Consider the following 18888-nt stretch of genomic DNA (forward strand, 5'->3'; position numbering starts at 1 on the left):
CCCGATTCAAGAGCCGAATGGCTCACAGGGTTATACCAAATGAACTGAAACTGAAACATTTAGCGCTATAGCGGCGCTCCGTTTTAAATACTTTTTTTATATGGGGCCGTCCATAAATGACGTCACGCACCTGGGGGGGGGTCAGACATTTGTGACTATGTGTGACGATGGGGGGGGGGGGGGGGGTGAGAAATGTGACGTCACATGAAAATGCGCAACTTAAAATAAATATAAACACGTTCTACTTACTTAAAGATTTTTTAATAAATGTTTTCTCCTACAACATCAGAGTGCAGCGCCACATGAAATACGCACTACAATGACAAGAGTTTAAAGCGATTTGAAGCATGTTTTATTTGGAGGGGGGGGGGCAGAGCTTTGTGACGTCATATTTGAGAGGGGGGTAGTCTGACTTTTTGTGACGCCGTGTGACGAAGGGGGGGGGGGTCAAAAATCCTCCAAAATCGCGTGACGTCATTTATGGACGACCCCTATATACTGCTTAAAACATCATGCTGGCTGCCAAGTGGGGCCCCAACCCTTGGTCATCGCGCGCTTGTGACCCAGTGCTGTCGAGGCAGCAAGGTTGATGGATCACACACAGATGTCGTGAAACTCCCTTGCAGTCGAAGTCGATGAGCCATACCCTGGCTTCGCCAGAAGCCACTACAGCAGTGAGGACTGATCTCCATCTGTCCCTATGGAATGGGAATGGAGTGTTGTCCCATGGCAGACTTGGGCTTTTATCCGGTGGCTCCCGATTCCTCGGACATGCATAAACACTCATTATTGGCTGAAAATATAATCTTAAGAGGATTGCAAAGCTCGGGCAATTATTGGCACCGACTCATCGCCTGACGACTGCCTCCCCGCTTGTGTGTGGTGGTTCCTCAGTGATTGCAAGATATTGGCATGAATGAGGCTATATATTAAAAAAAACATTAGTGTTGCATTTTGCGGTGAATGGGGTCTCATTTAACAAGGAGTGCTTGAGACAATAAGATCTCATTAATTATCCATCAGAATGTTGAACGAGTCTGACTGCTGATGAGACCCATAAAGTTGAAACCGCTCCGACTGTCAAGAATTATTTCAAATATTCCAGCGGAATCGTTCAAACATCCCAGCGCTCTGGATGGTCACAGCGGCAGCCATATGAAGCCACACGTGACTGGCCCACATCAACTCGTGGTACATTTCCCCTCGCGTCTCAGCTAAGCTATTATATCCACCACATTCTCAGCATCACCACCATCTGGCTTTAGGTGTTATGCTTTTTCATCATCAGTCATTCTCTATCCACTACTGGGTGGCTTTTCCAAGATATTGAAATCTCTCTGCTTGTTACAAAGGTGACACATCCTTCAAGGGCAACATCTTAAGTCTTATCGCCATCTGCCTTTAGCTTTTCCCATGCGGGTAGCATAGCCGTTGGGAGCACGTCAGTAGAGTACAACATCGTATTGCACCGCCCGCTGTTGCCCATCACGTCGCCCCACGACAGCCTGCACAACAACCTATTCCGCATGGTAGTCGCCCATCCAAGCACTACGCAGGTTCTGAGATCTGTCGAGAGGGCGCATTCCGGTCGAGATATCATTAAGAGGCTCAAGATTAACGACCGACGATTAAACAAATAATATCCAAGGACATGTCATCTGAAAACAAAGCATTTTATTATCATATCATCTCATCAAATGTCACTTAACCATATGTACAGTTTAAACTACACGCCACATTCAAGGTGACACGGGGCCGCGCGTGTGTGTATGTACATGTGGAACGCGCGTGCATTTACACGTGCCCAGAACACAGTCACAAGAGAACACGGGGGGGCTACATATGGGCTTAGGGCCAGGTTTAGAGATGGGGCTCGAGATTGGGAGTAGGCGCATCAGGTTTAGAGCAGGGTTGAGCAATCTTTTCCTTTGCGAGGTCCTTCAATACCTCTGGTGGGCAACCACACATTAACACGCACGCACACACACACACCTCGGACACGTCTGTGACTGCAAGAGGCTGAGCGTGATATAGTTAAAAACAGAAGTGTCGGCAGGTCAAAGATGTTCGCCTCTAGTACCCGATTAGCACAGCTAAGATGCTTACAATGGCTCATGATGAGGGCCGAGGGCCGTGTGAAATGAAGTCGCAGGTCGGTTCCTACCTACGGCCTGCCGAGATCCGCACCCCCGAGCTCGAGTTGGCGAAACGTGATTATGGGGCAGCAACGTGATGATGGGGCACCTCCGATTAGCACTGTTGGCCACGTACGGCGCGAAAGAAGTTCAACATACTTATGGGGCAGGATGAAAGTAGCGGGTGCATGGACAAGCTGCACCCATTACATACGACCTATACGAATAGACGTCGATTCCATTTCACGACTGATTCAATGCATCATTACACCCCTGGTTATACTGTTAGTGTTGGGTAATGGAAATTATTACTGATAGGGCGGTTAGGGGATAGTAAGAGTTCATATTAAGGGTAGGGTTCGAGTTGTAATCATCGTAGTTATGTTTTTACATAGTTTGGTCAATTCATTTTTTATGGAGTGGTTTGCTTGATGTGGAAGAAATTTGAGTGCCCAGAGAAAACCCACAAAACATAAGAGGGAACATAACACTCAATGGTCCCATAAATTGGTTCATGAACCCACTTGCTGTGCTGCCATCTCCTGGCCACCTCGCAGCCCAGCGGGTTTGGGAGTTTCATAACTCTGTGATCCACAACCCTTGCCTCCAAAGCCCTGTTTCACAGGCGTGCACAACCACACCAATCGTAAGAGTTGGTGCGAGGGTTAAGGTTTTGAATAAAGTTCGGGATATGGTTTGGCATGTTAGGGTTATGGTTAAGGGCAGGGGTCGGCAACCAAAATAACGAGCCATTTGATTCGATTTCAGTAAAAAAAAACCTGAATATTTTAAGAGCTGCCAATGCATGTGAATCCGAGACAGTTCTTAATGAATAACGTCACGAAGCAGTGCTTAGAGCCACAGATTGCCGACCTCTGGTTTGGGACTACTATTAGCAAAAGGGCTCGAGCGATGGAATTTGGAAGTGTTCGCATAAGGGCTAACATTAGCTCCAATTTTATGTCTAAGGTTATATAGTTTGGGATATGGTTGGGGCAAAGCGAGTCCAAGTGAATATCCCAATCTCACACCTGCGCGAGGAGGGGCTTTCCCTCAGTCCCGTGTCCGTTTGGCAACGCAGTAGGAAACACTGATGCTGCCATTTAATAATTCTGCCCCCCCTCCATCCCTATTACCAAACGTCATCTTGGATCCCAAACCCGATTGTGATCGATGGTAACAGCACATCGCAGGACAGCGGCGTGTCTCAACACACGATACGCAGGGGGCAGGGGTTACTGCTTCCATGGCCCGCATCGCCAACTGTGGTGGCAGCCAGTGGGTCCCCTTGGATATTAAAAACTGGAACAGCCTAAAAAATACAATGCATGTAACAATTCGCATGTAAACGCAAAATCGCGCAGCGTGGTGGATGGATGGCAATAATTGGCAATAGAGAAGTGAAATATCAACGCATGGTGACCTCCGTCATCAAAACATCGAATGTCTGACTCCACAGAGTTAGGTGCAAAAACGGCCTCTTACCCACCAGATCTCCCTTTTGTCACGGACGCGTGGCCTCACGTTATCAGATGCATAATTCATCAATCAACATCGACTCTCACGAGACACAATACATACACTGAACCATGTATTCCAATCAATTACTGATGATGTATGCAACGTATACGCAAGTTGTATGCAAATTATACTTTCAGGATAATGGCATGAGGCAGATGAAAGCTAAAAACAAGGGACCTACATACAGATGAGACGGACAATACAGAAGACAGCATAGAGGAGACAGAAGAGACACAGTATAGAGGCAGAACTGGACAACAAATTGCTGAATCGAATTGTGAAAGTTGACAGTGAATCGTCCACAGGCCTACACACCAGCTCTTTTTCACGTGGGTTCATGCGATCAATGGGTTAACACTACCACTTTACTCAAAACGTTTAAAACGCCACTGCCTCTTTGGGGAGGGATACACAGTAGCCTCTCGATTATCCGCGCGAATGATGGGGATGACGGCCGCGGTTAATTAAAAATTTCGGATAATCAAAAATTATACAATGCTCGCGGATCTCTATGGCAACAACCAACGATCGACCGATCGACGCGCGTGTTGAGTGATAGTTTATTGCTCCTGCGCAGAAGACTCCACCCACTAAGTGGATAGCAGAACTACGACAATCAAAATCAATTAAACTCCATGCACGGTTGTAAAGATACGCAACTACTGTACTGTAGAGGTAATGACGTGGTTTTCGGATGAACCGAAGCACATATTCGTTCGGTTATTAATTGTTGTCAAAATCTCAGGCGCGAGGTTAATCCGCAAATCGGATAATCTGCACGCAGATAATCGAGAATCTACTGTAATTATCATTGAGAATTTTTTTTTTACCTGGTTTGTCAAAACCTGTTTAGGTCAAACTGGTGGGACTAAACTAGGTTAACATCATATATTCTACTTAAAAAATAGCCTCTCTTGAAACCCCAAGCAAAAGTGGGGGGATAATAAATGAGAGGTGGATTAGGAAGGGAGGGGGGGGGGGCAGAGAGGGGAGTGGGTGAAAGGAGGATGGACCCACGCAGTTATAACACCAACCCTTCACGTGGGAACTGAAACACGCGGTCAGACGGGGAAACGCAACCCGGACGTCTGGTCCCGTACGACGCAAACACGTGCGCAAATAAAATAAAACATCGATCGTTCTGGTCAGAAAACAAAAACTTCCAAGATGAAAAAGAAAACGCCTCAAATATAAAACGGCAGAATCTTTGTGCATGCAGCGTTCAAAATGCAAGAACGCCGAGCGGATAGATTGGTCACGGAAAGGCATCAATTACAGTCGTTCTCAAGACAAGCACAACCCGAAACACACACGCGCCTGCATTCACTCCATTTACGGAGGCTCAGCCAAGCCGAGATCTCATGGGGTGTCCACCAACATTGGGTGCGAAGCCTCGTTACTGAGAAAATCACATTTCCGATGTATTCTTTTCATCGCCATTGTATACGCAATAATGGCAATCAAAATCTATATTCCAATAGTCGTGCTATTATTAGGCAAAACAATATTCCTTCGGGGAGCATTGTAACATCACCTGTGAAAAGAATGGCGTGTGGAAAAGGACATCATCTCACTACCACCGAGATCCCTTCAAATGCCTCTACAGCCGCACACAGCATGATGGTGCACCTTCCCGTGCCCGCCATCGAGGGCTCGTCGCTTTGCAAAGCACACTCGGGGCACCGCACTAGCGCACATGCACTGCGGTAGAGATGGTGGTTGGTTGCTTGGCAGCCAAACTAAGATTTTATTCAACTGTCCATCACTGGAATACATTTCCCGTGACGTGTTTCGTGTGCGGGTCATCGGTGATCGAACTAAGGTCATCAACTCAATACACTTCAGAATGTGGATTAATCATGGCTGGGCAGCTAAAATCCATAATAAAAGCCAGGATCTCAACGGTGTCAGCTCAGTGTCTCCGACACAGCCATTATGAGCCCCTGCAAGCCACCCCATGAGAGTTGGCCAATGAGCAGGCACACGCTCCGACTTTGAAACTTCTTACCCTGGAATAAGGGCAACTCGGTGGAAGCGAAAACATTATTAGCTCGGTAATGAATTGTCCCCGTCTCGCGGTTCAATGATTTGGTATGATGCCAGGGGTCATGATTTGATCATCTTTTTTTTAATACATATCGTGATGTTCAGTACTTCTGGATGGCTGCAGCTGTCCCGCCAATGAACCCAACGTACGGTCATTGTGCTTCTTATAACATCATGCGGCACGAATATCGTGAGCATCACAATCACTTTTAAGCAACATTGTTACACCGCGAGTGATTATCCCGTGGATGAACTTGGCCCCACCATGAGAATGTGTAATTTCCACCCATGTCTAAGAACAGCCTAAAGAGATGAGGTGTCTCACGCTCGTTTGGGTAGAAAGATGCGATGACATTGACACTGGATCACAACTAGGGTCGATAACAATTGCAATTGTGGCAATTGGTAACGAATTGCATTCACTACTGTCTATCATAAGTGGGCGAACTGTCGATTTAACGTGCTTGTGGAAAAATAAATAATGTTTATGCTTGCTGGTTGAATTATCTGCTCCTCACTAAGGATGAGCCGAGTGGCCTCGTGACCAAAATACATCACAAACAAGTAAACCGATTACTTTGCGAGGCAGAAAAAACACTCAAAACGTTTCTGAAGCTGCATTTACATGTTCAGCATTACCTGTGTTATCTGGGTCTTCCCTCACCCCGATTACCTTGGACGTATGTAGAACTTCTTTCACACCGTACGTAGCCAACCGAGCTAATCGGAGAGGGTCGATTGTAATTGGAAACTTGCCAAACAATAGAGCTGTAATCATAATTATGATCAGGACTTAAAATGTCAATATTTTCCGGGTTGCTGGTAGACAGTGGAGTAGGTGGCACATGGCTGGTAACCAAACAGACCCAGCTAATATGAAGCCCCGATTACAATCGACCCCAGCTCTGCCTTGGAATTCAACGAAGCAAAAGAGGTGTTGCCAGCCATACCCTGTCTCTCACACCTCTTTTCGACAATACAACCCTGCCAAGCCAGCTCGGCTCAGGAGGTTCCCTGGTTGTTTTCCACTGTAGATGGTGAGCCGTGCCGTTGCTGTCGCGCAGTTGACCAGGACTCACATCCCACGCAATCAACGCGTCATTAGCCCCACCACCGCTGGCCCTGTTTTGCCCCAAGCCAGATTCAATGTCACAAGGCTAGCGTAGTACGATGATTCAGTTCTGGCTCAGCATGGCAAACAGTCGGTGAAAAATCACCCGTACCACGAGGGCCCTGCGTTGCCTCGGCTCGCCGAGTATTTCTATCCATCATACAACCGAGCCGAGCCAGCACGGGGCGGGGGAGCGGCGGCATGGTACGGGTGGCATACGCATCATACTTCTTTTCCATCGTACAACCGAGCCGAGCCCACGAGGCGGACGCTGTGGAGAACGGAAAAAACGACGGGACGATGGGAAATGAGGTGAGGACGAGGCGTGATGGAGGCCATCACACCCTCTCCTGCACGAAGACGGTCTCGTGGGGGAAGAGGCCTGCCTGCCGTAGCGTCGTGTCTCCTCCCAGTGCCGCCAGCTTCCGCCGTGGGAAGTTGGTGACGAGCTCAAAGCGGTCGCCTGGGAAACCGCGTGCCTCAACTAGGCTCAGCAGGGCCTGGTGGTGCAGGAGAAGGGGTGGTGCAGGAGGAGGGGCGGTGCAGGAGAGGATTGGATTGTCGTTAGAATCTACGCGAGATCCGTGTGCGTACCAAAGAGTGTACGTGTAGTTGGTGCTCATTAAGAGCACTTTCCCCAACAGCCTATAAGGCTACATACACATTGTCTGGGGATCTTTGTCTTTGTGAGAGAGAGTGCATATGTACACATATGTAGGTAGATGTGTACATGTATTTGCATGCGTGTGCACGAGTGTTGCTAGTGTATGTGATTTATGCATGTGTAAGTGTGTGAGTGTGTAAGTGTGTGAGTGTGTGAGTGTGTAAGTGTGTGAGTATGTGAGTGTGGGGCTTACAAAAGTAGTAACAGCTGAATCTTCATCACATGCACATATTTCGTTTGTGTGCGATGTCAGTATACTTTTAATGTTTGTACACATTTGTATTCGTGTGTGCGAAATGTGATGGTGGTACACGTGTGTATATTTATGTTTTCGTGGTGTACGAGTATGGTTCTATGTGGTGCATGCATATGCTGTGCACGTTTTAAAGATAAGAGTGGAGATGTGGTGTGTGTGTGTACAATATTCGTTGGTGTGTTTTGTGGTGCACATACGTATGAATCTATATGTGGGTGTGTGCATGTTGCGAGAGTGTCTATGTGCAGGGTGTGCGTGTGTATTCGAGTGTGCGTGCGCCATTCGCGTGAACTCTGTGTACCTGTCGTGTGCTCTAGGGTGCGTGCGTGCTTTGTGCTCACTCACCGTTAACGTTGCCTCTGCCGCCATCACCACCTGCTCGCGTTTCCCATCTGGGAATCGAACCATGAGCCGAGACTGGGGGCCTGAGGACAGAGACAGACACGTACACACGTACATTGAGCAGTCCCCTTCCTTAACCGCCTTCCATTCCTCTCTTAAAACTTAACACTTCTCTGTTTCCCATTCTCTTCCCTCCCTTCGCACCTCCACTACTTCCCATCCCTCCCCTTACCTTTTGTGACCCCTAAATACGCTCGATCGTGTTCACTCATTCCTCAAACCTTGCACGACCCCGTTTTTTTAAACCGCGTTAAGCACCTTGAGTGAAGGCGCTCTATAAATATAAAACACGTACACACCGACAGGGACGGCAAGCACATACACACACCCATGAGCCCAGGAGACCTGAAGCCTGAGACAATTTCATGACCATGTACAGAATTTTTGTCAATCCACTGCTGCATAAAATCCTACCCATGCCATGCGGGTCACGGGGGTGATTTGCACCAACCTACTGAGCCGTGGAGTTGAAATGAGATCTAATAACCCCCACAACTCGCATGGCGTGCGGAGGCCCTTATCGAGTGGTGGTTTAACAAAGGGCTGCACCTGTACACGTACATTTTTACTCCGCTACATGTCAGTCATAATAATTGCGAGTTTGTTGAGATTTTCAAAAATATATTTCGCTATCCCATAACTTATTTGTGTGCGAGCATGTGTGCTGTCTGGCGCTGGCTTCTTGATCGAATAAAGAGAGCACCCCCACGCTCCATCACCTTTCTCCTCTCCCCCCGCGCTGCCGCTGTCCTCCCACGCCGGGTTGGAGCCCTCGGTGGAGTCGACGCAGACGTCTTCATCGTCGTCGTCGTCGTCTTCACAAGTCCGAGCTGCACCGCCCGCACTGCCCTCCGCCACCTGCACTTATGCGCAGACGGTGCATACACACGCACGCAGTGTGGAGGCGCACGCACGCACGCAGGCATGCACACAGGCAGCACACGCACACAGGCAGCACACGCGCGTATGCACACACAGCACACAGAATGCACACAGTGCACATAAACACACAGGTATGCAGACATAGGGAGGACACACACACATGCAGGCACAAGCGGTACGTACGCACACACAGTGCACACACACACGTATGTACGCACAAGCAGCAAATACACAAGCACACACAGACAGCACATACATAAACATGTACCTTTGAAGTGCAAATACAAACGCACAAATTGCTCAGTCACATGTAGGTATGAAGACACACACACATGCACGTGTAAGTATCAACACGTACACACACACGTACAAACACACACGCCACCTCGCGCACACGGCACCTCATTGTCGATCTCGTCGTCATCGTCGTCGTTGTCATCGTCAGAGGGGGCCCCTGACGAGTGGGGAGGAGAGGGGGCGGCCGACGGCCCGTAGTGCGTCTCCTGGGGGGACCGGCACGGCCGAATCAGCACAGATCGTTGCAACTTGGCAAAACACAGCAGCGCTCGTCAAGGCTTGGTGAGACATGACTCCGCAAGACACGACATGAATTAGAAAGATAGAGCATGGCTCGGTAACACAAAGCATGACTCGGCTTGGTGAGACATGACTTCGTGAGACACGGCAAGAATTAGAAAGATACAGCATGACTTGCCAAAGACGCAAGGCAAAACTCGGTAAGATATGGAATAACTCGGGAAAACAGAGCATCGCTCGACAAGGCAGAGCAAGACATAACTTGGCATTACACACTAGTGCGACTTGACGAGGCATGATGTGATTCGGCGTGACATGACAATTTTACGTACCACACAAGGCAATTCGTCAAAACTCTGAATGGCACGGCATTACTTAAAGACACAACATAACTTGGTATACATGTACATTGAACTTCTTTCGCACCATACTAAGCCATCCAGTGCTAATGGGAGTTGCGGAAGCAAACCCGCCAAATTGGCTGACAACCCAAACGATTCTTGTTCAGCCCCCAATGTCAAGAAGCATGCGCGATTAAACCATGCGACAGCCATCGCTGCGAGGCCCACACTCACCTGAAGTGAAGCCTGAATAGCGGCTTCCAGCTGACTGTCCTCGCTAGCATCTATCAGGCTCGCCTGGGAGAACAGGCCCAGATGGGAGGGCGTCACGTGGTGTGTGCGTGTTGTGGGGATATCACAATGAAGCAGACACGCGTAACCCAGAGAGAAGCATAATTAATAATGCCTGGTCTAGACTTGGCAGTTTTTACTGGGTGACACAGGAGAACAACGGTGCTATTTACGTAAGCAACAATAATCAAGTTTAGTGCAACGATCCAAACAATGACATTTCCTCCTTGTGGTTTCCAGAGCATCTTCGATGTACCGTGGGCAGATATATAACGTGTCCTGCAAATATTGGGGGCTTTTGGAAGACCCTTAAACAAATGTGGATTCCATGACTTCTGGAATCAACATTCGATGAAATTTTTTTTATTTAACAACCATCGTATTGAAGACATCCGTGCCATGTTCTCATCACCATCGTTACTTAATATACACCAAAAACTTGCCCATCGCAGGTTGTCCCATCACCGATTTGATCATCCGAGCCAGATTTACTGAGGTACAGTCCGCCAATTGCACCCCTGTGCGTGTATTAACCGTAAAACGTGCCACCAGCCTCACAGCGGTCGTTAAAAGTTAAAAGATCCCGCAACATTATTCTAAAAACAGTCGGCCATTGTGTGCTGGTATCACAATCCAAAATATGCCAAATTTGAAAAGTTAGTGGGAAACGAATAACAATCGTCACCCCCGCTGCGAAATCTTAGTGGGACCCTCCTGATGAAGGGTCTTTCGAGACCCAGCGAGTGTCTCCTGGTTGAACAGTGCCGAGAGAGTGGCGAAGTTACCGTGCGCGAGCGTTTCTTTGGTTTCCCCGGTGAGGCCTCGTTGAGGTTGTACGTGGATAGGAACTCGGTGACGAGCTCAAGCAGCGAGTTGGCGTCGAGCCGATGGCACTCGAGGAGTTTCTCCCCTGCGTGTGCGCACGTGGAAAACAAAAACAGTCGGCACCAGGCTCACACCGCTAACCATTCATCATCAGCAGGCACGGTCAAATCCGCCTGCTGGATGAAGGCCTCCTCTAAGATGCCGCCACCACCACTTGCAATCCGAAGCGCCGTGTGTACATGTTAACGCTGTTTGTGCGCATATGTGTTAATAGCGGTGGGTGTGTCTTTGCATGTGTGAATGCGTTAATAGTTGCGCATGTGGGCATATTGCACGCTTGCCTGTCCTAGGGTCAAGCACGGACACGTATGGGAATTCCGTCAGCTTGTAGAACTGCATGTACCTCTGCCCCTCCTCACTGTCGTGATAAACCTGAACGGGCAAACACACCGGCGATGCAAACAAACGCATTAAGGCATGTTAGCGCACGTGTACAAAGATGAGAGAAATCAGGATATGAATGAGCAACGGTGGGGGGGGGGGGGGGGGTCGTGTGAGCAATCAGATGAGACCATGAGTGTAAAGTGAAAGAGCTGCAAGTGAGTAATGAAAGACGTGAGTGATCAGGGAAAGATGAATGATTAAATCATGAGGCAAGTGATCAAGCTATAGGTCGTGTGACTGAACGAGGGGTGAGAAATTGGGTGACCAAATGGGTAGACACTGAGCTATCTATAAGACGAATGGGTGAGCATTCATGCAAGTGACAGATCTAGAAAGGGGCTTAAATGGACTAAGCAAGCGAATGAGTGAGGTGTACATTTATCGAGAGAGAGCTCCAGCATGTGAGCAACTGTGATTGGGTGCAGTGGCCTCACCTGCCAGAAGATGAAGTGCTCACGGATGACAGCCTTGACTGCCTCGTGGCTCCACACGTCGCGGTTGAGACACTGGCAGGAGAAGTCCTGCACATTTTGGATATTCACCATGAGCCACTTGCGCTGCGACTGCCCCGTCTTCTTTGCCTGCCGAGCCCAGTGCGCATTCATGGTGGGAAAAGGGCAAGGAGTAAAGAATGTAAGCAGTGCCACCCAATTCTCTTTACATATTATCTTCTTCCCCAATTTGATCCTGCTTGTGATATTGGCGCCTTGTCAGGAGACTCCTGTTCAGGAAGGTCCTGCTACCTTGGGATGTTTGGCCAACTCTATTCGCGTTTGGCTTCACGTGTGAGGAAAATGGATAAACTGGAGAAAACCCACCACACGCACCGAGCGATAACACTCAGCAATGCCATCTCCTGGCCACCTCGCAGGCCCATGGCTACAACACGGCAAGCCATGGTCGGCCCACACAAGCGGACACCACAGAGTTACCACTGAGATTGCTTCCGATTCACAAACTAAGTGACAGGAATTTCCCACTCGCCCTTCCACTGAGAGTAATGTTTATTGCATGACAGTAACACTGATATCTTTGACACCGAGAGATTTAATTTGACCAAATCAAGGGAAAAACCAAGTCTACGTTGATGTTTTATTTTGTACAGCCAATGGTGACCAAGCCAACTTTACCTCACTACACTTGAAAAATTGGTTTCATCACAGGCAATTTTTGGGATTCGAACCCAGGATCTGAATGGTGCAAACTCAGCACTCTGGACCTTTGAGCCACACAGCCTTCTCAATTGCAGACTAACCCTATGAATCCTAAGGGTGCCTTTGACTGGCTCGGTGAGAGTAACAATTTGGAAAAGGCCAAACATCCCAATGCTGGATCCTCCTGGAAGAGATGCATGTATTTATTAACCTACTTGTTTAAGCAATGCACAATAACAATCCTAAGAGTGTCTTTGTCAGGCTTTGAGATGAAAGCATTAGCAATGTAAGAAAGTGAATGACTCCCAAATGAATGAACAGACCTCTTTGAAAATAGTATTTTTTATTTATAAATCTCGATGAAAATTCATGAAGTTGGCATGATGAAAAAAATCTATATTTTATACAAATGAAGCCATTTCAACAGAGGGACATCTAAGAAAACAGATGAAGCCACTTAACTGAACAGCTCTATACAAACCAAATCACTGTAACGAACAGACTTCCATAAAATTAGTAATCATTTCAGCATCACTACACAATGACTTTTGTGCATCAAGTGGCTCCTCACAATGCCACTCCCCCCTTTGCCCCTAACTCACCGTCTCGAAGGTGCCCTTGTGCATGAGGTCGATGGGCGGTCTGAAGAGGTCGGCGAGCGTCTTTAACCTCCTATCGACTGCTCCACCGTTCAGAAGCTCCTGCTCCTGCCTGACTGTGGAGAGCAACGGTGAGTTACCCACCGCAACACGTCAACTGCAACCGTTTCCTGGTAACCACTACCTGCAACCTAGAAACTGCCACCAAGCAACCAAGATCTGCTACTTGACAACTGTGACACAGCAATGACCACTGCGCAACTTCCAATTGCCAAATTTTACTCTATCCGCCACTGAGCAACCACTGACCGCCACCTGGTACTCAATAACCCATAACTCAATTTTCTTACTCAAATAAGTATTGAGGCAGTGCTCATCTCCTATGTACAGCCCTGAGCAAGTGGTGTAATTTCACATTCCTATGGCAGATGCAAGTCTATCCATAGGACAACCACTCTTGACTTTCCTGATTGCAGGCCGCTTCCTCTACCACTGAGCCGCCTGATAACTGCCAAGAAGCAGCAGCTAACCTCAACTTGCTAACTGGCACCCAGCAACTTCCAAATGCCACCTGACAACCAACTGCCACCATGCCGACATCTGCCTCACAGCACTTAACAATTCTTGTGTTGAGAAGTGACCATTCTAGTGCTACTGCTGCAGATGATGATGCATCACACTCCTACTTTTGCTACTTCTGCTGCTGATTCCAACAATACTACTGCTGTTGCTGATGATGATGCTGACACTCCCACGGTTACTGTTCATGACAGTAATGAGGCTGTTACAGTTATGACGCTGCGATGAAAACGCAATGGAGCACGGCGAGCGAGTGAAAGAGCGAGCGAGTTTTTGTACTTACTCGCTTCAGTCTGGAAGTCTCGGAATCCGTCGAACACCGACTGCGAGAGTCGGCTTCGCTTGGGGGCTGAAACGTCAAAGAGGGAGACACAAACGTCACATGCCCTGGCATTGATGGAAGCCGCTTTTACAACCATTTTCTCCGCAGGGCGTTTCTCAGCCAGTGGAGGGGCACAGTAAGCATGTGGCAATTGACCCCCATCCACCCATAGATTTTTACAGAATGTAACCGTTTAGATTGCCGTGATTTTATAGACTTCCTTGAATCGATACTTATGCTTTTTTACATCTCGTTTGTAAAATGTTGCTAACTCCATTGGTCTAAATGTAACACGTGCACATATACAGCCCTTTTTGTCAATCTACTGCTGGATGAGGGCCTCCCCTATGCCGTGCAGATTGTAGAGGATACCTTTTCCTTACTTCACCATGCGGATCAGTGGAGGCTTAAGGTGAGGAGCATTTAAGCGGCAGCACAGAAGTAGAGTACTGCACACAATGTATGTTTATGCACTGCCCTCTGCTGCCCAGAACGTAGCTCCACAGAAGCCTATAAAAACTGTTTTAGGTTTAACCCTGCTTTCCAAGTGATTTGATCTTAAAGTGACAATAATGGATTCTCATACACACAATTGAATGTTTTAGATACAATGTTACATTATGAATCGATGCAGCATTATGCAAATCATATGGTGATACATTTAGGTAAATGCAATGAACAAAATTGTACAAACAAGACGAAATATTATGGAAGACAAAAGAAATCAAAAGACAGCAAAAATGTGGCTAAAAATAATCTATTGTTGACTAAAATTGTCACTTTTCATCAAATTACTTGAGGTGTGAAATATTACACTCCTGAGTCAGGAGGGAATAACGTATCAATGAAACTTTTGTCAGGGAGAAGCAGGATGCCAAAATAAGTCCCATAATAGTAAAGCAACGAATTTGTAAAGGTATCTGATTATTCATTAGAATTTTCCCGCCAAAGCAGAGACAGCTTGCTGGGCATAACGCTTAATGCAATGGTGGCATTTCTCCAGCGAGCCTGTGGCCTAACTGGCTGAGGAGTGGAAACTGCCCTGGACTCACCCCCAAAGATGGGTTCTGGATCCACCAGCACCTCCTGTTTCTGTGGGATGGGTGCCCGCACCTCCCCTCTACATACACAGGTGCACACGGACGCACAGGGACACGTATACACACTCACACAACCTGTATATCCATACACGCTGTTGGGGAAAATTCTGTCCCCAAAGCGGATATTGACACAAAGCACCAGGTAATAATTCAAGGCCACCTAGGAGAGGCTGAGTAACGGTTCACATATTTGTCACTGATGTTGGCTGTGAGCAGAATTGAAGGTCACCGGGTAAATAAAAGCATATACTGTAAATGCAAGTGCACACACACACAGCACAATCGATCAAGAAATCAAGAAATCAATCAATTGAGCAACCGAAAGCTGGAGCTACCTACAGAACTCAATCAAGTGTGCGAAACAATAAAACATCCGAAGATTTGAACAATATACAGCACAACCAATGGAGCAACCAACATCGCATGATATCAACCGATAATCGTGCCCAATCGGTTGCCCCGCTCACCCGTCGAGGTCTTTCCGCCTGTTGCGACGTGCCAGCCGCGGCGCCGATGGTGGCCGCGGTGGCGGTGCTGAGGGCGTGTCGCGCGCGCGGTGCGTGCACCCTCCCGTGCGTGTGCGACCGCGAATGCGAGCGCGACGAGCCGGGGGGACCGTGTGCGGCATCCAGCGGGGAGGCAGCGGCCGTGGGCACGGAGCCTGCGCCGCCGTCGAGGAACATGGTGACGGCCGTGTGCAACTCATTGCCGCACGCCTCCAGCATGTGTAGCGCCACATCCTGAGATGCACCTGCAACTCAACATCAGGGAGGGGGGAGAGAGCACACAGAAATAGATAATCAGGATGGTGGGAGGTAACCAGTAAGAACAGATCACCAGGGAGGGGTAGGGAACCAGCAAAACAGGCCATGAAGGAGGGGACAAGCAGATATGGTTCATCAGGGAGGGTGAGGGAGGAATGGGAATGAGTTTCAGACACCAGACATTTCTTTATTATTGAGACACTAATGACATAAATGAGCAACCACTGGCATAAACAATTAAGTAAATGATGGCACAACCATCGAACTGCAGAATCTATCAAATATAGTTGTAACAAGGTTCAGATACCAGACCTTTGATTATTAATAACACGTTGATGAAAGCTTGAATGTATCAGCTTTGTCTGTCTGAAATGTTAAGGCACGATAACCATTGTAAAGACAATCAAATTCGGAAAACTTTAGGATAAAGTTGCATTGCTATTACTGATCTGCCCCTACAAAAAATGGCTGGATGATTAGAGGCTTCCCCAAAAACTTTGAAGACAAAATCCTCCGCTAAACGGATTCGCCTTGGGTCATTATCTCACAATGGCATGTGGCTTGTGACATGATCTCTGTATGCGGTTTGAATACATATCGTTATTTAAAAACTCCCGAGCATAAAAGCACGGTGGAAAGCAATCCAAAGTCCTGCATTTGCATGATTCTATTCCTTATTGATTTAGTCTACAGCCATATCCATCCTTGAATTGCCCACTATCCCGAGAAGCCAGATGCTACGCAAATTGAGGCTTGTTAAGACAGGACTTATCGAGTTGGCAGGCATGGGGCTGCAGTGTGCGGACAGAAGCCAGTGCTATGTTCACCCCTTGGTAAGTCTAGTAGGTACTGTATTCTTAGTCTGCTCTGGTTTCCTCCAACAAAAAGCCATTAACTAATAGAATTGACCAAACATCCCAATGAAGCAGGACCCTCCTGAAAAAAAGGGTTTCCTCTTAATATAATTGGCATTATCAGTGGGATTCATTTGGACCGCAACTCCTCCCACATCTTCCCCTGGGTCTCATTTGCCCCGGTTCTGTTTGCTGTCATGCAGCTTCTCTCGCCCTCATCTGTCCTGGATACCCTGAACCCTCCTGGTTGGCTGGCCTATCTGTTTGGTGCTTTAGGTAGGCTTTGGCTGGCCCTGGGCTCATCCAGGCTGGATGCCTCACGTATCCTAGGCCTCGTAAGTACTGTTGTATATATCATGGCCAGGGATAAAGCCCAGTTCAACAGGTATGTACTGCTACGTACAACACTCTGCATCACAAACACACAAAAAACAACATTTCCCTTCGTAGCAATACAATAGGCGGTTGGGGCAAGTGCTGTTTGCAAGCACCTATTAAGGTCGGCACACACAAGGGGTGGTGTGGTGGGGAGTATGTTGGCAGTCGTGTGTCTCCTCCAGTGCTGATATTATGCACAGCGGTCGGTACTCATTGAAGGCGGAGTCGTCCGAGTGGAGGCCCCTCACACATACATGTCACAAACAGCTACAGAAACAGCTACGCTCGCCACAGAGTAAATCATATCAATAGAAATGCAAGCACAGACAATACAATACAATGCTAACATGAGGAACAGAGAGAGGGAAGTGAGGCAAAAACACACACCATTGCGTTGTACACACACCAGTGACAGTAGGTTCTTTATTTGAAAGCGGGTTAGGATACATTAAGAAAATATGTCCAAGCAAGGGAGAGGTGGGGTAAACAGGAGGCATGATACAAATCACTGACACCTCCCCCTAGTTATTCAATGAATTGTCACGTTCATGATTGCGATTGAATTTTATAATCATATACGTTTTAATTAATTCTGCCATTCTGCTTGTTCAGATTGTAATACCCGTCTCAATTTTTGTTTGTTCATTAGTCTGCATAATTGCTAGAATCGATCTTATTTAATAGATTGAAGCCATTACATGCCTAGTAAATACATACAAACGTACAGCCCATTATCAATGTGCGGCTAAATTCTGGCTTCCTCACACACCTTTTCGATCATTGCCGTTGTTTGACCATACATCGCCGTGTCGGTCATTATAGTTGGTGAAAGGGATTTTCAAGACTAGTTCAGATATCACTCGCCACTGATGTTAGCTGTGGCCGGAAATCGAAATCAAGTGCCGAGTAAACGTGCAAGAACAAAATCGTTCAGAATAAAATAAATGTTAAACATTTATTATGTAGAGTGCGAACACAGTTTAGATTTCTGTACTGTACATTCAGTTGCATATCCAATCCATCACATATCTGCATTCATCAATTAAATATCCACCAGTGCAGTATTTGCCTCGTGTTTAATTGTAATATTCTATAATTATCAGATTGTTCACACATCTAACCTTTTCAATTACCTGCCAATACATGTCCCCCCGGCAAGTTGCACATGCAAGGTTCTCCTGTATTTAAGTAAGTTTTATGGTTTCTCACTAAACAGAGGTGAGTGCTTAATTTCTGCCAAACTGACCTGTGTGGCAGTCACCCAGCAGGGGATTGATAATAATATTGACTGCTTTCCAACCATGTGGTGCAAATTCCACATTCCTGTGCCAGAGGTCAGTCATTCATAATCAATCAGAATCTCAACCATGCTTGATTTCCATGAGCCATCAATCCACTGCTGGATGAGCACAATATTCCACCACGCTGGGCAAATGTGGGGTGGTAAGAGCGGGGAGGCACACTGAACTCTGCTGCCCACCACATGTCCCCCCACCAGCCTATAGCACCTGTTATGCACGGTGGGGGTATACATTCTACACAGGGTCTCATCATCGTATATGATTAACCATTGCTGATTTCGAACCAGTTGTTGAAAATTACACATTCTTGCTTAATTGCAAAGATAGTTGCTGTCCTTGCAGTGTTGTATAAATCCACAAAGTAGTACTTATTTTACTGACC

The 18888-nt window shown here is 47.3% G+C and overlaps 1 pseudogene; it reads right to left on the reverse strand.

Annotated features, from left to right (window-relative positions):
- Positions 1-1659: 1659 nt before the first annotated feature.
- LOC133341877 (UBX domain-containing protein 7-like) overlaps positions 1660-18888 on the reverse strand; it is a 25231-nt pseudogene continuing 8002 nt past the window's right edge.

This window comes from Lethenteron reissneri, chromosome 2 (assembly GCF_015708825.2).
Source record: "Lethenteron reissneri isolate LAM-NWPU_2019-01 chromosome 2, ASM1570882v1, whole genome shotgun sequence".
NCBI lineage: Eukaryota > Metazoa > Chordata > Hyperoartia > Petromyzontiformes > Petromyzontidae > Lethenteron > Lethenteron reissneri.